Source organism: Clupea harengus, chromosome 24 (assembly GCF_900700415.2).
Source record: "Clupea harengus chromosome 24, Ch_v2.0.2, whole genome shotgun sequence".
NCBI lineage: Eukaryota > Metazoa > Chordata > Actinopteri > Clupeiformes > Clupeidae > Clupea > Clupea harengus.
Genome location: NC_045175.1, coordinates 17,169,897 through 17,189,340, shown reverse-complemented (window position 1 = coordinate 17,189,340; position 19,444 = coordinate 17,169,897). Strand labels below are relative to the sequence as shown.

General features: G+C 41.7%; 1 long non-coding RNA gene across 1 annotated transcript; it reads left to right on the top strand.

Moving 5' to 3' along the window:
- Positions 1–13,294: 13,294 nt before the first annotated feature.
- LOC122128774 lies at positions 13,295–16,806 on the top strand. Its single transcript, XR_006151600.1, has 3 exons — positions 13,295–13,312; positions 14,644–14,706; positions 16,046–16,806. It is a non-coding gene; the product is annotated as an uncharacterized LOC122128774 (long non-coding RNA).
- The last annotated feature ends 2,638 nt before the right edge of the window (positions 16,807–19,444 follow it).

Genomic DNA, 19,444 nt, shown 5'->3' with positions numbered 1-19,444 from the left:
TGTTTTTTGTCATTTGGTAGATTATTGTGTTGACAAAGCACTGAAAAAGCATCTCACATATCCCTTTCTGCAGTTCACGTTTACAACCGATCTCACAAGAGCTGAGTACAGCGAGGGCTGTCATCGTCTCATCTCCACTCACACAGCGGCTGCGCGGCCAGTCTGACTAGATAACAGCAAAATATTAAAACTTTGTATTTGCGGGCAAAATAGCAGAACGTTGTATTCGCGCACAAATGTTACCTCTCTCAGAATTGCATATTGTGCGTCATGCGTCATCTAACGACTTCTGGCGATTTTTGGGAGAGCTAGTTTCCTCACAGAGGAGTTGGCAACACGGACACACACACACACATAAGGCTGTATGATGGTAGTGGTAGTCATGCATTTGTTTTTTGTGTATTGGGCTATTGTTCAATACATAAATCTAAACATATTTTAGCCTTTATCTGACTGCCAGTTGTGTTGATCACTAAAATTGCATTGACTTGGCATGCAGTTTGTTTAACTGAAAGTAGTTACTAATGTATCAAGCTACTTTTTACAGGTTTTTGTAACTTAGCTTGCTACATTTTTATGAGTGGTAGCTTCTGTGTAGTGAAGCTGAATTTATTGTAGAGTAGCTTGTAGCTTAGCTCACTACACATATCAAGTAGCTTGCCCATCACTGTATATATGCACACACAAACACACACATATATACACTCACACACAGGTATATATGCACACACAAACACACACATATATACACTCACACACAGGTATATATGCACACACAAACACACACATATATACACTCACACACAGGTATATATGCACACACAAACACACACATATATACACTCACACACAGGTATATATGCACACACAAACACACACATATATACACTCGCACACAGGTATACTGTATATGCACACACACATACACTCCGGTGACATGTAGACATGAAGACATGAGATGATACATACACACATACTCCATATAGAAATTAAATACACAAAAAAAGCATATTATGTCAGGTCTATAATATATATAATATATAATATACAATTGAACATTTAATGCAAACTAAAATATATAAAATAGCCGTATATATATACAGTATATACAGTACCAGTCAAAAGTTTGGACACACCTTCTCAATTTCTCTGTTTTTCTTTACTTTTATTTATTTTCTACATGGTAGGTAACACCTTTTTTTGTTTAGTACATCATTCCATATTTGTTCTTTCGTAGTTTAAATGTTTTCAGTATTAATCTACAATGTAGAAAATAATAAAAGTAAAGAAAACACTTCTCAAAAAAATTAAAGTTGTGTCCAAACTTTTGACTGGTACTGTATATATATATATATTAAGGCATTTACCATGGAGTCTGTAATATTTTACATGTGTTTAGGCTGTAATCCCATGTGCATCTGTCACGTCTGCGCTGAACCCAGCACTGGCCACGCCCCCCTTTTTCAAACTCACACACCTCTGCACACATCTTCAATCACCTTCCCAATCCCCTGATCGCCTGCGCCTGCCTCAGTCACCTTTCCAATCCCCTGATCACGCACATCTGACACGTCCCTACTTGTACTCCACACTTCCCTGTCTGGCCTCGTCGCACTACGGACTGAACGTCCAAAGGCAACCGACTTCCAACACCTTCCACATCCCCTGGATTCCACCTCCAGGTCTTAGGCTTCAACGATCTCCACGTCCCCTGGATTCCGACTCCAGATTCAGACTGTATTGTACCGCAACTCCCCAGTTCCGCGCCCCTGCATATTAAGTTAGCAGTTAGTCTTACTTGTTTGTTTCCCATTCCACTTTCCCTGGCTGTCTCCTTCATAAAATACTTTGTTTAAGCTGAACACCTCTGCGTCCTGAAGTCCCGTGACGGCATCATTTCTTTAGAAAGCGTTGTCATACATTCTGACACCTTCACAATGTGAACCTGTAGAACTTGATACAGGTCAAATTTGAGCTGCAATTTAGCTTGTGATGTTTTACAGAAAAAGATTATTGTAAAAAATGATTGCATGAATAAAACTAGTTAGAGCATACATGTGTAAAGACTATTTAAATGAACTCTGAGAGAAGGCACACTGAAAGAAGACTGACTGAGAGAAGGCTGACTCAGAGAAGGCTGACATGTCGTTCTGTCACTGGGTTGGATGCTGCCGCATGTAACACTTTAACTGAGGCCTCCCTTGTGAGAGCAGACTTTTTAAAATGGCCTGCATTAATATTTCCAGTAGACTCCCCTGAATAGCATAAGATGATCCCATCAAGGAGTAGTCCAGTCAGTCTGTCATGTTGAACCGTGGAAGCCAAATGGATACTGTTAGTGTTAGTATTAGTAATAGCATTAGCATTAATGTTAGCATCATTATTAGTATTAGCCATTGTTAGCATTATTAGCATTAGCCATCTTTAGCATTAACATTATATAACCACTGACACTAAACTGTTTTTAAGATCCTAAGCTAATGTAGTGTTTGCTGCTAAAAAAATTGGCTGTGGGTTAAGGCGTGTGTTGTTAGAATTTCTCTGAATTATATGAGATATCATCTTGCTCACAATCACAAACACACACACACACACACACACAGACACACACAAACACACACACACACACACACACATGCAAAACGTAAATTCTTTCAGCAATTGAAGATGCATGAGTAATTATCCTCACGGATATCGCTGCAGATTAGGCTAATTCATTGAAAATTGTAGACAGATTATTTGCAAGCCAGTTAGACATTGCTAAGTGAAATGTTTTAGCTTAGCTATAGAATCTTCCATTTTCGCGGTCAAGGTCTATAATACAAATATAAGTGTAGAAGAAGAGCAACGGCAGAACCAGCATAAACCCGACCGGTGGGCTTTCGCACACCCCCTTCATTGAGGTTTCTCCAATGGTTAAAGAACAGGGGAAGTTTTGCAAGAGTTTGCAATATAATATAGCCAGGACAGCCTTACAGAGTCGCAACGCTTTGTGTTGCGTTGCTTCGCATCGCATCGCATCGCGTCAAGGTCTGGATGATCACAAAATTCATAGTTTACCTACCTCTAATTTTACCACTACAGCACTGGACACAGGCTATGTTGCAATCCATTTACTTACATGTGAAGAGACAGAGACTGGAAATGAGAGGATGAGAGGGAGGAGGGAGAGAGGCGTGAGATAAAAGCTCGATGTTTGCAACGTCCACTCAGTTCCCCATGTGCAGGCCAGCGTGTTAGTATTAATAATGGTATTAGTATCAGCACATATATCTTATATATGTATTATATATACAGTATATGAGCAATATTAATGTTAGCATTCGAATATATATCTCCCCTGAAACAAGACTGGTTTTAAGACCTTTCACCCATGTAGCGCTTTAGGTATCCAGCTGGAAAATGAGGCTGTGGGGTAACACTTGGTTTGTTGTCAATTCTAAGAATAATAATTGATGACATCTCGCACAGATGTCAGGAAAGAGGTAGGGCTGTGGGATGTTTCATAAGAGTCTGCCGTTTCTTGAAACAAATTCTTGAGCAATGAGCAGCAAACAGGAAGCCAAACACCACACCAACAGCTAGAAAGAAGTTCATCAGTTCGACGGCACAAGAGAACCAGGGAGGACCCTCGCGTCGAGATGAAGACCCGTCACATGATCATTCTCTTCCTGATAGCAGGTAAGTCACATGATCACTTTCTCCCTCTTCCAGGTAAGCTTGATGCCCTGTGATTACCTCATGGGCGAAAGACCAGCGCTGCCTCCACTGCTGCCCCCCTGTTTCTCGTTGACCTGTCTACTTTCCCAATACAATAGCCAAAGTAACTAATTCGACCGTGAAATCCAACACATTGTTGATATACAGTATATATTTGCCAATGGTGTGTGTGCGCGCCTCATGCCTCATGACTAGTAACTAGCTTGCACTAAAGGACCCATCATATCTACGCCACTGACAAGGGCCCGTCATAATAGCCTGCAACGGGGCCCGTTGTAACTACGTTACGCCACTGTGACGACATCAGCGCCAGTAGAAATTTCTCCATGTAGTCGACACTTCCAAGCGGCGGTTAAAAGTGTCGACCATGACGTAATTTCTGTCGCCGACCATTTCGGCCCTGTGGAAGCCGTGTTTTCTTTGGAAACAAACAGTCTCTCACAGTTTTAGAGCAGATATGCTAATTCATTTTTATCTTCAATTAATTTACAAGAGTGTGTATGTGTGTGTGTGTGTGTGTGTGAGAGAGAGAGTTGTATGTGTGTGTGTGTGTGTCTGTGTCGTAATTTCTGTCGCCGACCATTTCAAAAGTGTCGGCGACATAAGTATAAATTGGGCTTTAGGGTTCAGGGTTCCCTGGTCCTAACTTCATTTAATTGTGCTTGCATGTAAGATTTGTATATAGGTGTATAAATTGTACACAACTGTATGTCCAAACTCAGTGCAATCTATCAACTAAACATATGTGTATGTTGGAGGGTGTGGGATCGGAGTGGGTGAGGGTGTATGTCCATGTCTGCATGCATGTGCATGTGGTGCGTGTGTCGCTGTGTGTGTGTGTGTGTTAGTGTGTGTGTGTGTGTGTGTGTGTGTGTGTGTGTTTACCTCACCTATTGCACAGAAACAGATTATAATACATGCACAGAAAAACATTACACATACATTACTTTCACTGCACACATACAAAGAAAGCACACAGTTTACCTCACACACGCGCAGAAAAAGCATACACATACCCTTCTTCGATCCTGCACTCCATACTAACACTAACACAGAGAGATATCAACACATACATGAAGGCAGAGGGGATTCTAACTCCTTCATTCTCCATCTAATGTGCACATGTCTTATAGTTTTAGATTGGACCACTACAACACTGCCGACACCATCACCAACCCCGTCAACGTCTTCATCTGGTAGGAGATCTATAGATGAGGTCTACACTTTTGACATACTTTCTGTCACAGATGTGTAGGCCACTCATTAAGCTTACATTTCCGCTACCTTCACATCACACATGCACATACAAATGGCAGAAAAACACATTGCAAAGATTTCTGCCCAGGACTTTTGAACTCTGAACCTTGTAAACATAGGTGTTAGCTATACGTATGGGATTGTAGCATTCAAAGAGTGTGTGTGGTTTCACTACTAAGTACTGTATATGCAATGAATGGGCTAACAGAATGACACCTTCTGCACCACGCTAAGAGCGGCAGCCATCTTTATCTTGACATCATAATAGGGATGGCCACTTACAGACCTGAAGGAAATATACAATTATGCCTTGACACACATAGTTTTTTGTATGGAGTCTCGTGCCCTGCATGTTCCTGAGCAACGTATTCATTGGCTGGAATTGTTTATGGGTATAAATTAATGGGTCGCTTAGATGTATTAAGGCGTTTTAAGTACATTTTAGCATCATTCTTTCCATGTACAGAAGTCTGCCAGTAATTGCACTCAAGCATTTGTCTGAAGCGACATTTGACCTGAGGAGTATGTTTTAACAGCCCTGTGGAAGCCGTGTTTTCTTTGGAAACAAACAGTCTCTCACAGTTTTAGAGCAGATATGCTAATTCATTTTTATCTTCAATTAATTTACAAGAGTGTGTATGTGTGTGTGTGTGTGTGTGTGAGAGAGAGAGTTGTATGTGTGTGTGTGTGTGTCTGTGTCGTAATTTCTGTCGCCGACCATTTCAAAAGTGTCGGCGACATAAGTATAAATTGGGCTTTAGGGTTCAGGGTTCCCTGGTCCTAACTTCATTTAATTGTGCTTGCATGTAAGATTTGTATATAGGTGTATAAATTGTACACAACTGTATGTCCAAACTCAGTGCAATCTATCAACTAAACATATGTGTATGTTGGAGGTGTGGGATCGGAGTGGGTGAGGGTGTATGTCCATGTCTGCATGCATGTGCATGTGTGCGTGTGTGCGTGTGTGTGTGTGTGTGTGTTAGTGTGTGTGTGTGTGTGTGTGTGTGTGTGTGTGTTTTACCTCACCTATGCACAGAAACAGATTATAATACATGCACAGAAAAACATTACACATACATTACTTTCACTGCACACATACAAAGAAAGCACACAGTTTACCTCACACACGCGCAGAAAAAGCATACACATACCCTTCTTCGATCCTGCACTCCATACTAACACTAACACAGAGAGATATCAACACATACATGAAGGCAGAGGGGATTCTAACTCCTTCATTCTCCATCTAATGTGCACATGTCTTATAGTTTTAGATTGGGACCACTACAACACTGCCGACACCATCACCAACCCCGTCAACGTCTTCATCTGGTAGGAGATCTATAGATGAGGTCTACACTTTTGACATACTTTCTGTCACAGATGTGTAGGCCACTCATTAAGCTTACATTTCCGCTACCTTCACATCACACATGCACATACAAATGGCAGAAAAACACATTGCAAAGATTTCTGCCCAGGACTTTTGAACTCTGAACCTTGTAAACATAGGTGTTAGCTATACGTATGGGATTGTAGCATTCAAAGAGTGTGTGTGGTTTCACTACTAAGTACTGTATATGCAATGAATGGGCTAACAGAATGACACCTTCTGCACCACGCTAAGAGCGGCAGCCATCTTTATCTTGACATCATAATAGGGATGGCCACTTACAGACCTGAAGGAAATATACAATTATGCCTTGACACACATAGTTTTTTGTATGGAGTCTCGTGCCCTGCATGTTCCTGAGCAACGTATTCATTGGCTGGAATTGTTTATGGGTATAAATTAATGGGTCGCTTAGATGTATTAAGGCGTTTTAAGTACATTTTAGCATCATTCTTTCCATGTACAGAAGTCTGCCAGTAATTGCACTCAAGCATTTGTCTGAAGCGACATTTGACCTGAGGAGTATGTTTTAACAGCCCTGTGGAAGCCGTGTTTTCTTTGGAAACAAACAGTCTCTCACAGTTTTAGAGCAGATATGCTAATTCATTTTTATCTTCAATTAATTTACAAGAGTGTGTATGTGTGTGTGTGTGTGTGTGTGAGAGAGAGAGTTGTATGTGTGTGTGTGTGTGTCTGTGTCGTAATTTCTGTCGCCGACCATTTCAAAAGTGTCGGCGACATAAGTATAAATTGGGCTTTAGGGTTCAGGGTTCCCTGGTCCTAACTTCATTTAATTGTGCTTGCATGTAAGATTTGTATATAGGTGTATAAATTGTACACAACTGTATGTCCAAACTCAGTGCAATCTATCAACTAACATATGTGTATGTTGGAGGGTGTGGGATCGGAGTGGGTGAGGGTGTATGTCCATGTCTGCATGCATGTGCATGTGTGCGTGTGTGCGTGTGTGCGTGTGTGTGTGTGTGTGTTAGTGTGTGTGTGTGTGTGTGTGTGTGTGTGTGTGTTTTACCTCACCTATGCACAGAAACAGATTATAATACATGCACAGAAAAACATTACACATACATTACTTTCACTGCACACATACAAAGAAAGCACACAGTTTACCTCACACACGCGCAGAAAAAGCATACACATACCCTTCTTCGATCCTGCACTCCATACTAACACTAACACAGAGAGATATCAACACATACATGAAGGCAGAGGGGATTCTAACTCCTTCATTCTCCATCTAATGTGCACATGTCTTATAGTTTTAGATTGGACCACTACAACACTGCCGACACCATCACCAACCCCCGTCAACGTCTTCATCTGGTAGGAGATCTATAGATGAGGTCTACACTTTTGACATACTTTCTGTCACAGATGTGTAGGCCACTCATTAAGGCTTACATTTCCGCTACCTTCACATCACACATGCACATACAAATGGCAGAAAAACACATTGCAAAGATTTCTGCCCAGGACTTTTGAACTCTGAACCTTGTAAACATAGGTGTTAGCTATACGTATGGGATTGTAGCATTCAAAGAGTGTGTGTGGTTTCACTACTAAGTACTGTATATGCAATGAATGGGCTAACAGAATGACACCTTCTGCACCACGCTAAGAGCGGCAGCCATCTTTATCTTGACATCATAATAGGGATGGCCACTTACAGACCTGAAGGAAATATACAATTATGCCTTGACACACATAGTTTTTTGTATGGAGTCTCGTGCCCTGCATGTTCCTGAGCAACGTATTCATTGGCTGGAATTGTTTATGGGTATAAATTAATGGGTCGCTTAGATGTATTAAGGCGTTTTAAGTACATTTTAGCATCATTCTTTCCATGTACAGAAGTCTGCCAGTAATTGCACTCAAGCATTTGTCTGAAGCGACATTTGACCTGAGGAGTATGTTTTAACAGCCCTGTGGAAGCCGTGTTTTCTTTGGAAACAAACAGTCTCTCACAGTTTTAGAGCAGATATGCTAATTCATTTTTATCTTCAATTAATTTACAAGAGTGTGTATGTGTGTGTGTGTGTGTGTGTGAGAGAGAGAGTTGTATGTGTGTGTGTGTGTGTCTGTGTCGTAATTTCTGTCGCCGACCATTTCAAAAAGTGTCGGCGACATAAGTATAAATTGGGCTTTAGGGTTCAGGGTTCCCTGGTCCTAACTTCATTAATTGTGCTTGCATGTAAGATTTGTATATAGGTGTATAAATTGTACACAACTGTATGTCCAAACTCAGTGCAATCTATCAACTAAACATATGTGTATGTTGGAGGGTGCTGGGATCGGAGTGGGTGAGGTGTAATGTCCATGTCTGCATGCATGTGCATGTGTGCGTGTGTGCGTGTGTGCGTGTGTGTGTGTGTGTGTTAGTGTGTGTGTGTGTGTGTGTGTGTGTGTGTGTGTTTTACCTCACCTATGCACAGAAACAGATTATAATACATGCACAGAAAAACATTACACATACATTACTTTCACTGCACACATACAAAGAAGCACACAGTTTACCTCACACACGCGCAGAAAAAGCATACACATACCCTTCTTCGATCCTGCACTCCATACTAACACTAACACAGAGAGATATCAAACACATACATGAAGGCAGAGGGGATTCTAACTCCTTCATTCTCCATCTAATGTGCACATGTCTTATAGTTTTAGATTGGACCACTACAACACTGCCGACACCATCACCAACCCCGTCAACGTCTTCATCTGGTAGGAGATCTATAGATGAGGTCTACACTTTTGACATACTTTCTGTCACAGATGTGTAGGCCACTCATTAAGCTTACATTTCCGCTACCTTCACATCACACATGCACATACAAATGGCAGAAAAACACATTGCAAAGATTTCTGCCCAGGACTTTTGAACTCTGAACCTTGTAAACATAGGTGTTAGCTATACGTATGGGATTGTAGCATTCAAAGAGTGTGTGTGGTTTCACTACTAAGTACTGTATATGCAATGAATGGGCTAACAGAATGACACCTTCTGCACCACGCTAAGAGCGGCAGCCATCTTTATCTTGACATCATAATAGGGATGGCCACTTACAGACCTGAAGGAAATATACAATTATGCCTTGACACACATAGTTTTTTGTATGGAGTCTCGTGCCCTGCATGTTCCTGAGCAACGTATTCATTGGCTGGAATTGTTTATGGGTATAAATTAATGGGTCGCTTAGATGTATTAAGGCGTTTTAAGTACATTTTAGCATCATTCTTTCCATTGTACAGAAGTCTGCCAGTAATTGCACTCAAGCATTTGTCTGAAGCGACATTTGACCTGAGGAGTATGTTTTAAACAGCCCTGTGGAAGCCGTGTTTTCTTTGGAAACAAACAGTCTCTCACAGTTTTAGAGCAGATATGCTAATTCATTTTTATCTTCAATTAATTTACAAGAGTGTGTATGTGTGTGTGTGTGTGTGTGTGAGAGAGAGAGTTGTATGTGTGTGTGTGTGTGTCTGTGTCGTAATTTCTGGTCGCCGACCATTTCAAAAGTGTCGGCGACATAAGTATAAATTGGGCTTTAGGGTTCAGGGTTCCCTGGTCCTAACTTCATTTAATTGTGCTTGCATGTAAGATTTGTATATAGGTGTATAAATTGTACACAACTGTATGTCCAAACTCAGTGCAATCTATCAACTAAACATATGTGTATGTTGGAGGGTGTGGGATCGGAGTGGGTGAGGGTGTATGTCCATGTCTGCATGCATGTGCATGTGTGCGTGTGTGCGGTGTGGTGTGTGTGTGTTAGTGTGTGTGTGTGTGTGTGTGTGTGTGTGTGTGTTTTACCTCACCTATGCACAGAAACAGATTATAATACATGCACAGAAAAAACATTACACATACATTACTTTCACTGCACACATACAAAGAAAGCACACAGTTTACCTCACACACGCGCAGAAAAAGCATACACATACCCTTCTTCGATCCTGCACTCCATACTAACACTAACACAGAGAGATATCAACACATACATGAAGGCAGAGGGGATTCTAACTCTTCATTCTCCATCTAATGTGCACATGTCTTATAGTTTTAGATTGGACCACTACAACACTGCCGACACCATCACCAACCCCGTCAACGTCTTCATCTGGTAGGAGATCTATAGATGAGGTCTACACTTTTGACATACTTTCTGTCACAGATGTGTAGGCCACTCATTAAGCTTACATTTCCGCTACCTTCACATCACACATGCACATACAAATGGCAGAAAAACACATTGCAAAGATTTCTGCCCAGGACTTTTGAACTCTGAACCTTGTAAACATAGGTGTTAGCTATACGTATGGGATTGTAGCATTCAAAGAGTGTGTGTGGTTTCACTACTAAGTACTGTATATGCAATGAATGGGCTAACAGAATGACACCTTCTGCACCACGCTAAGAGCGGCAGCCATCTTTATCTTGACATCATAATAGGGATGGCCACTTACAGACCTGAAGGAAATATACAATTATGCCTTGACACACATAGTTTTTTGTATGGAGTCTCGTGCCCTGCATGTTCCTGAGCAACGTATTCATTGGCTGGAATTGTTTATGGGTATAAATTAATGGGTCGCTTAGATGTATTAAGGCGTTTTAAGTACATTTTTAGCATCATTCTTTCCATGTACAGAAGTCTGCCAGTAATTGCACTCAAGCATTTGTCTGAAGCGACATTTGACCTGAGGAGTATGTTTTAACAGCCCTGTGGAAGCCGTGTTTTCTTTGGAAACAAACAGTCTCTCACAGTTTTAGAGCAGAATATGCTAATTCATTTTTTATCTTCAATTAATTTACAAGAGTGTGTATGTGTGTGTGTGTGTGTGTGTGAGAGAGAGAGTTGTATGTGTGTGTGTGTGTGTCTGTGTCGTAATTTCTGTCGCCGACCATTTCAAAAGTGTCGGCGACATAAGTATAAATTGGGCTTTAGGGTTCAGGGTTCCCTGGTCCTAACTTCATTTAATTGTGCTTGCATGTAAGATTTGTATATAGGTGTATAAATTGTACACAACTGTATGTCCAAACTCAGTGCAATCTATCAACTAAACATATGTGTATGTTGGAGGGGTGTGGGATCGGAGTGGGTGAGGGTGTATGTCCATGTCTGCATGCATGTGCATGTGTGCGTGTGTGCGTGTGTGCGTGTGTGTGTGTGTGTGTTAGTGTGTGTGTGTGTGTGGTGTGTGTGTGTGTGTTTTACCTCACCTATGCACAGAAACAGATTATAATACATGCACAGAAAAACATTACACATACATTACTTTCACTGCACACATACAAAGAAAGCACACAGTTTACCTCACACACGCGCAGAAAAAGCATACACATACCCTTCTTCGATCCTGCACTCCATACTAACACTAAACACAGAGAGATATCAACACATACATGAAGGCAGAGGGGATTCTAACTCCTTCATTCTCCATCTAATGTGCACATGTCTTATAGTTTTAGATTGGACCACTACACACTGCCGACACCATCACCAACCCCGTCAACGTCTTCATCTGGTAGGAGATCTATAGATGAGGTCTACACTTTGACATACTTTCTGTCACAGATGTGTAGGCCACTCATTAAGCTTAACATTTCCGCTACCTTCACATCACACATGCACATACAAATGGCAGAAAAACACATTGCAAAGATTTCTGCCCAGGACTTTTGAACTCTGAACCTTGTAACATAGGTGTTAGCTATACGTATGGGATTGTAGCATTCAAAGAGTGTGTGTGGTTTCACTACTAAGTACTGTATATGCAATGAATGGGCTAAGAATGACACTTCTGCACCACGCTAAGAGCGGCAGCCATCTTTATCTTGACATCATAATAGGGATGGCCACTTACGACCTGAAGGAAATATACAATTATGCCTTGACACACATAGTTTTTTGTATGGAGTCTCGTGCCCTGCATGTTCCTGAGCAACGTATTCATTGGCTGGAATTGTTTATGGGTATAAATTAATGGGTCGCTTAGATGTATTAAGGCGTTTTAAGTACTTTTGCATCATTCTTTCCATGTACAGAAGTCTGCCAGTAATTGCACTCAAGCATTTGTCTGAAGCGACATTTGACCTGAGGAGTATGTTTTAACAGCCCTGTGGAAGCCGTGTTTTCTTTGGAAACAAACAGTCTCTCACAGTTTTAGAGCAGATATGCTAATTCATTTTTATCTTCAATTAATTTACAAGAGTGTGTATGTGTGTGTGTGTGTGTGTGTGAGAGAGAGAGTTGTATGTGTGTGTGTGTGTGTCTGTGTCGTAATTTCTGTCGCCGACCATTTCAAAAGTGTCGGCGACATAAGTATAAATTGGGCTTTAGGGTTCAGGGTTCCCTGGTCCTAACTTCATTTAATTGTGCTTGCATGTAAGATTTGTATATAGGTGTATAAATTGTACACAACTGTATGTCCAAACTCAGTGCAATCTATCAACTAAACATATGTGTATGTTGGAGGGTGTGGGATCGGAGTGGGTGAGGGTGTATGTCCATGTCTGCATGCATGTGCATGTGTGCGTGTGTGCGTGTGTGGTGTGTGTGTGTGTGTTAGTGTGTGTGTGTGTGTGTGTGTGTGTGTGTGTGTTTTACCTCACCTATGCACAGAAACAGATTATAATACATGCACAGAAAAACATTACACATACATTACTTTCACTGCACACATACAAAGAAAGCACACAGTTTACCTCACACACGCGCAGAAAAAGCATACACATACCCTTCTTCGATCCTGCACTCCATACTAACACTAACACAGAGAGATATCAACACATACATGAAGGCAGAGGGGATTCTAACTCCTTCATTCTCCATCTAATGTGCACATGTCTTATAGTTTTAGATTGGACCACTACAACACTGCCGACACCATCACCAACCCCGTCAACGTCTTCATCTGGTAGGAGATCTATAGATGAGGTCTACACTTTTGACATACTTTCTGTCACAGATGTGTAGGCCACTCATTAAGCTTACATTTCCGCTACCTTCACATCACACATGCACATACAAATGGCAGAAAAACACATTGCAAAGATTTCTGCCCAGGACTTTTGAACTCTGAACCTTGTAAACATAGGTGTTAGCTATACGTATGGGATTGTAGCATTCAAAGAGTGTGTGTGGTTTCACTACTAAGTACTGTATATGCAATGAATGGGCTAACAGAATGACACCTTCTGCACCACGCTAAGAGCGGCAGCCATCTTTATCTTGACATCATAATAGGGATGGCCACTTACAGACCTGAAGGAAATATACAATTATGCCTTGACACACATAGTTTTTTGTATGGAGTCTCGTGCCCTGCATGTTCCTGAGCAACGTATTCATTGGCTGGAATTGTTTATGGGTATAAATTAATGGGTCGCTTAGATGTATTAAGGCGTTTTAAGTACATTTTAGCATCATTCTTTCCATGTACAGAAGTCTGCCAGTAATTGCACTCAAGCATTTGTCTGAAGCGACATTTGACCTGAGGAGTATGTTTTAACAGCCCTGTGGAAGCCGTGTTTTCTTTGGAAACAAACAGTCTCTCACAGTTTTAGAGCAGATATGCTAATTCATTTTTATCTTCAATTAATTTACAAGAGTGTGTATGTGTGTGTGTGTGTGTGTGTGAGAGAGAGAGTTGTATGTGTGTGTGTGTGTGTCTGTGTCGTAATTTCTGTCGCCGACCATTTCAAAAGTGTCGGCGACATAAGTATAAATTGGGCTTTAGGGTTCAGGGTTCCCTGGTCCTAACTTCATTTAATTGTGCTTGCATGTAAGATTTGTATATAGGTGTATAAATTGTACACAACTGTATGTCCAAACTCAGTGCAATCTATCAACTAAACATATGTGTATGTTGGAGGGTGTGGGATCGGAGTGGGTGAGGGTGTATGTCCATGTCTGCATGCATGTGCATGTGTGCGTGTGTGCGTGTGTGTGTGTGTGTGTTAGTGTGTGTGTGTGTGTGTGTGTGTGTGTGTGTGTTTTACCTCACCTATGCACAGAAACAGATTATAATACATGCACAGAAAAACATTACACATACATTACTTTCACTGCACACATACAAAGAAAGCACACAGTTTACCTCACACACGCGCAGAAAAAGCATACACATACCCTTCTTCGATCCTGCACTCCATACTAACACTAACACAGAGAGATATCAACACATACATGAAGGCAGAGGGGATTCTAACTCCTTCATTCTCCATCTAATGTGCACATGTCTTATAGTTTTAGATTGGACCACTACAACACTGCCGACACCATCACCAACCCCGTCAACGTCTTCATCTGGTAGGAGATCTATAGATGAGGTCTACACTTTTGACATACTTTCTGTCACAGATGTGTAGGCCACTCATTAAGCTTACATTTCCGCTACCTTCACATCACACATGCACATACAAATGGCAGAAAAACACATTGCAAAGATTTCTGCCCAGGACTTTTGAACTCTGAACCTTGTAAACATAGGTGTTAGCTATACGTATGGGATTGTAGCATTCAAAGAGTGTGTGTGGTTTCACTACTAAGTACTGTATATGCAATGAATGGGCTAACAGAATGACACCTTCTGCACCACGCTAAGAGCGGCAGCCATCTTTATCTTGACATCATAATAGGGATGGCCACTTACAGACCTGAAGGAAATATACAATTATGCCTTGACACACATAGTTTTTTGTATGGAGTCTCGTGCCCTGCATGTTCCTGAGCAACGTATTCATTGGCTGGAATTGTTTATGGGTATAAATTAATGGGTCGCTTAGATGTATTAAGGCGTTTTAAGTACATTTTAGCATCATTCTTTCCATGTACAGAAGTCTGCCAGTAATTGCACTCAAGCATTTGTCTGAAGCGACATTTGACCTGAGGAGTATGTTTTAACAGCCCTGTGGAAGCCGTGTTTTCTTTGGAAACAAACAGTCTCTCACAGTTTTAGAGCAGATATGCTAATTCATTTTTATCTTCAATTAATTTACAAGAGTGTGTATGTGTGTGTGTGTGTGTGTGTGAGAGAGAGAGTTGTATGTGTGTGTGTGTGTGTCTGTGTCGTAATTTCTGTCGCCGACCATTTCAAAAGTGTCGGCGACATAAGTATAAATTGGGCTTTAGGGTTCAGGGTTCCCTGGTCCTAACTTCATTTAATTGTGCTTGCATGTAAGATTTGTATATAGGTGTATAAATTGTACACAACTGTATGTCCAAACTCAGTGCAATCTATCAACTAAACATATGTGTATGTTGGAGGGTGTGGGATCGGAGTGGGTGAGGGTGTATGTCCATGTCTGCATGCATGTGCATGTGTGCGTGTGTGCGTGTGTGCGTGTGTGTGTGTGTGTGTTAGTGTGTGTGTGTGTGTGTGTGTGTGTGTGTGTGTTTTACCTCACCTATGCACAGAAACAGATTATAATACATGCACAGAAAAACATTACACATACATTACTTTCACTGCACACATACAAAGAAAGCACACAGTTTACCTCACACACGCGCAGAAAAAGCATACACATACCCTTCTTCGATCCTGCACTCCATACTAACACTAACACAGAGAGATATCAACACATACATGAAGGCAGAGGGGATTCTAACTCCTTCATTCTCCATCTAATGTGCACATGTCTTATAGTTTTAGATTGGACCACTACAACACTGCCGACACCATCACCAACCCCGTCAACGTCTTCATCTGGTAGGAGATCTATAGATGAGGTCTACACTTTTGACATACTTTCTGTCACAGATGTGTAGGCCACTCATTAAGCTTACATTTCCGCTACCTTCACATCACACATGCACATACAAATGGCAGAAAAACACATTGCAAAGATTTCTGCCCAGGACTTTTGAACTCTGAACCTTGTAAACATAGGTGTTAGCTATACGTATGGGATTGTAGCATTCAAAGAGTGTGTGTGGTTTCACTACTAAGTACTGTATATGCAATGAATGGGCTAACAGAATGACACCTTCTGCACCACGCTAAGAGCGGCAGCCATCTTTATCTTGACATCATAATAGGGATGGCCACTTACAGACCTGAAGGAAATATACAATTATGCCTTGACACACATAGTTTTTTGTATGGAGTCTCGTGCCCTGCATGTTCCTGAGCAACGTATTCATTGGCTGGAATTGTTTATGGGTATAAATTAATGGGTCGCTTAGATGTATTAAGGCGTTTTAAGTACATTTTAGCATCATTCTTTCCATGTACAGAAGTCTGCCAGTAATTGCACTCAAGCATTTGTCTGAAGCGACATTTGACCTGAGGAGTATGTTTTAACAGCCCTGTGGAAGCCGTGTTTTCTTTGGAAACAAACAGTCTCTCACAGTTTTAGAGCAGATATGCTAATTCATTTTTATCTTCAATTAATTTACAAGAGTGTGTATGTGTGTGTGTGTGTGTGTGTGAGAGAGAGAGTTGTATGTGTGTGTGTGTGTGTCTGTGTGTGTGTTACAAGACGGTGTACAAACAGGTATTTTTTATTTAAATGTTTTTTTGATAAAGCACCATGAAGAGCAATTAGCAGATTCTGACAAAAAGTGTACTGGATTATAATCATGGATTAGAAGAGATTGTGTGTGTGTGAGAGAGAGAAAGAGAGAGAGAGAGAAAGAGAGAGTGTGTGTGTGTGTGTCTGTGTGTGTGTATGAGATAGGTAAAGAGAGGGGGTTGTGTGTGTGTGTATGTGTGTGTGTGTGTTGTGGTACTGTCATGGCAAAAGGTGTCCGGGTGCTGAAAGGGGTCCGGGCAACGTCATAATGGCTTTCGAACGACTCTTGAGTGACAGTTGCTATATCAACGCTAGCATTACGTAACCCGAACATAACGTAACCCGGACGCCTTTTGGCTATCAGTCAGTGAGTCTCAAGAGTCGTTCGAAAGCCATCAGCTACTTTTTAGTCGCTTAATATTGTTGCACAACGGGGGAATTGCTAATCGCTAACGAGATGCTAGCGGCTAAACCTACCAAATGTATGTGCTTACTTACAGGAGACCGGCAGCCAATATTAAGCGACTACAAAGTAGCTGATGGCTTTCGAACAACTCTTGAGACTATCTGACTGGTAGCCAAAAAGTGACCCATTCAGAAGTTACATTAAGTTAGCTTAATATTGTGCCTAAACTATGAAGTATTTCGTTTTAGCTACACCTGCCCGCCGGTATCCTGTAAGTTAGCAGATTTCAACAGGTTTCGCCGCTAGCATCTCGTTAGCGATTAGCAATTACTCAGTTGTGCTCTATAGTTAAAGGTGCTGCAAACAATTCCCTGTTATGTGAAAATGTAATTGTGGGTGCCGTCAGATATGTCTAATAAGCACAACACAATAAGGACGTTCTTAAAGCAACACAACAAAGGAGTTGCTAATCGCTAACAAGATGCTAGCGCGAAACCTGTTGAAAATTGGATTACTTTGATACTATAACAAACTAGCGAGTCAACAACTTTCCTAACACAGTCAAACATCAAGCACATGGTTGTTTTGCTTGGTTTATTGCAGGTAAAATACAGGCAAGCTGGTCTCTGGTAGAGAAGTATAATGCGAGATGCTCTGGGGTAAATCGCGTTATTGAGGTATTTAATGCAGCGCTAGTCTGTCACTTCCAAGAAAGTGTCCTGGTGAGTTAATGCTAGCGTTGGTATAGCAACTGTTACTCAAGAGTCGTTCGAAAGCCAATATTACATCACCCGGACCCCTTTTGGCGCCCGGACACCTTTTGCCATGACAGTACCCCAAGCTACTCTTAGGGTCCCACTAGGGCTAAACGTGGGCATGTGCCCTTAGGGAAGGTTGTGGATGGCATATACCGCACCAGGGCTGTACTGGGCAGTCTCTAGGACCCTGGGGAGCTGCTCTGGGGATAAGGGAGGTCGGGTCCACTAATTAAAGGCTCAGCTGCAAACTGTTAGACCAGTTTGGAACTGAGCAGCAACTAGTGACTAGAGTCAGTGTAAAAGCAGGGCTTGGGGAGAGAAGGTACCAGTGAGACTGTGTGCAACCTAGGGCTTTGTCTGCTTAACAAAATTCACTGTCCTCTTCCGTGAGCAGGAGGTATGAGTAGCGGAGAGGATTGCAGGTAGCCGAAGGGCCCGTCCACCTTCCGGACGAGAAGAAGAGTTTTTCAGTTATTGTTGACTACATTTGTTTGTGCCTTTGAGCTTAATAAAAGGAACTGTCTTCCTGCCTTGTCGTGTCATCTGAACATTGGGAGTTCACAGTGTGTGCAAATTCTTCTTTTTGTTTTATTCCAAGGTGTGTGTGTGTGTATGCACAGAAGGCCTAGATCAGGGGTTTTCAACTGGTTTTGTCCCAGGGACCACCATTCTGACTAGAAAGTAATCCGCGGCCCACTGATGTCCGCGCGCGTGCGTGTGTGTGCGTGCGTGTGTGCGTGTGTGTGTGTGTGGAGAGAGGGGAGACCTGTCAGTGTGATATTGGGCATGGTGAAGTCCAGACAGCCTGTCTATTCGTGGCGAAATGGTAGACAGCGACAGTCTCATAGCATTCTCTGGTTCAAGTCTTGCCCTGTACTTATTCTTCAAGTACGCCAGTGTAGAAAAAACGCTCTCACACAGGTAAGTATTTGGAAAGGGCAAAAGACACCTCATTGCTTTTGCAGCAAGCTCTGGAGATTCTGGCAACTTATCCAGAACTTAAGTCATATGAAAATCACGCAACATCCATTGCATGTACTCAATAGGCTAGGCATTCAAAAAAACGTGATGCGTCTCCATATGTCGCAATAGTTTTGACGGCTTCATGGCTTCATTCATTTGACAGTAATGTTGAACACACTAAACACAGTGGTACATCCTCTCCTGCTCCGTCTGTCGTCACTGTAAATCCATATTTGATGTATTCCTCATTGTATTTTCTTTTTTGACTTTGTTTCCCTGTATCCTGTGAAGGTATAGCTTTGTTGGAAGCCTGTCCTTGTCCCTCTATCGTGGCAGCCTGTCCCTCTGCCGTGGCAGTCTGTCCCTCTGTCACTCTCCTCACTAAAAACCGATCCATTGGTGCT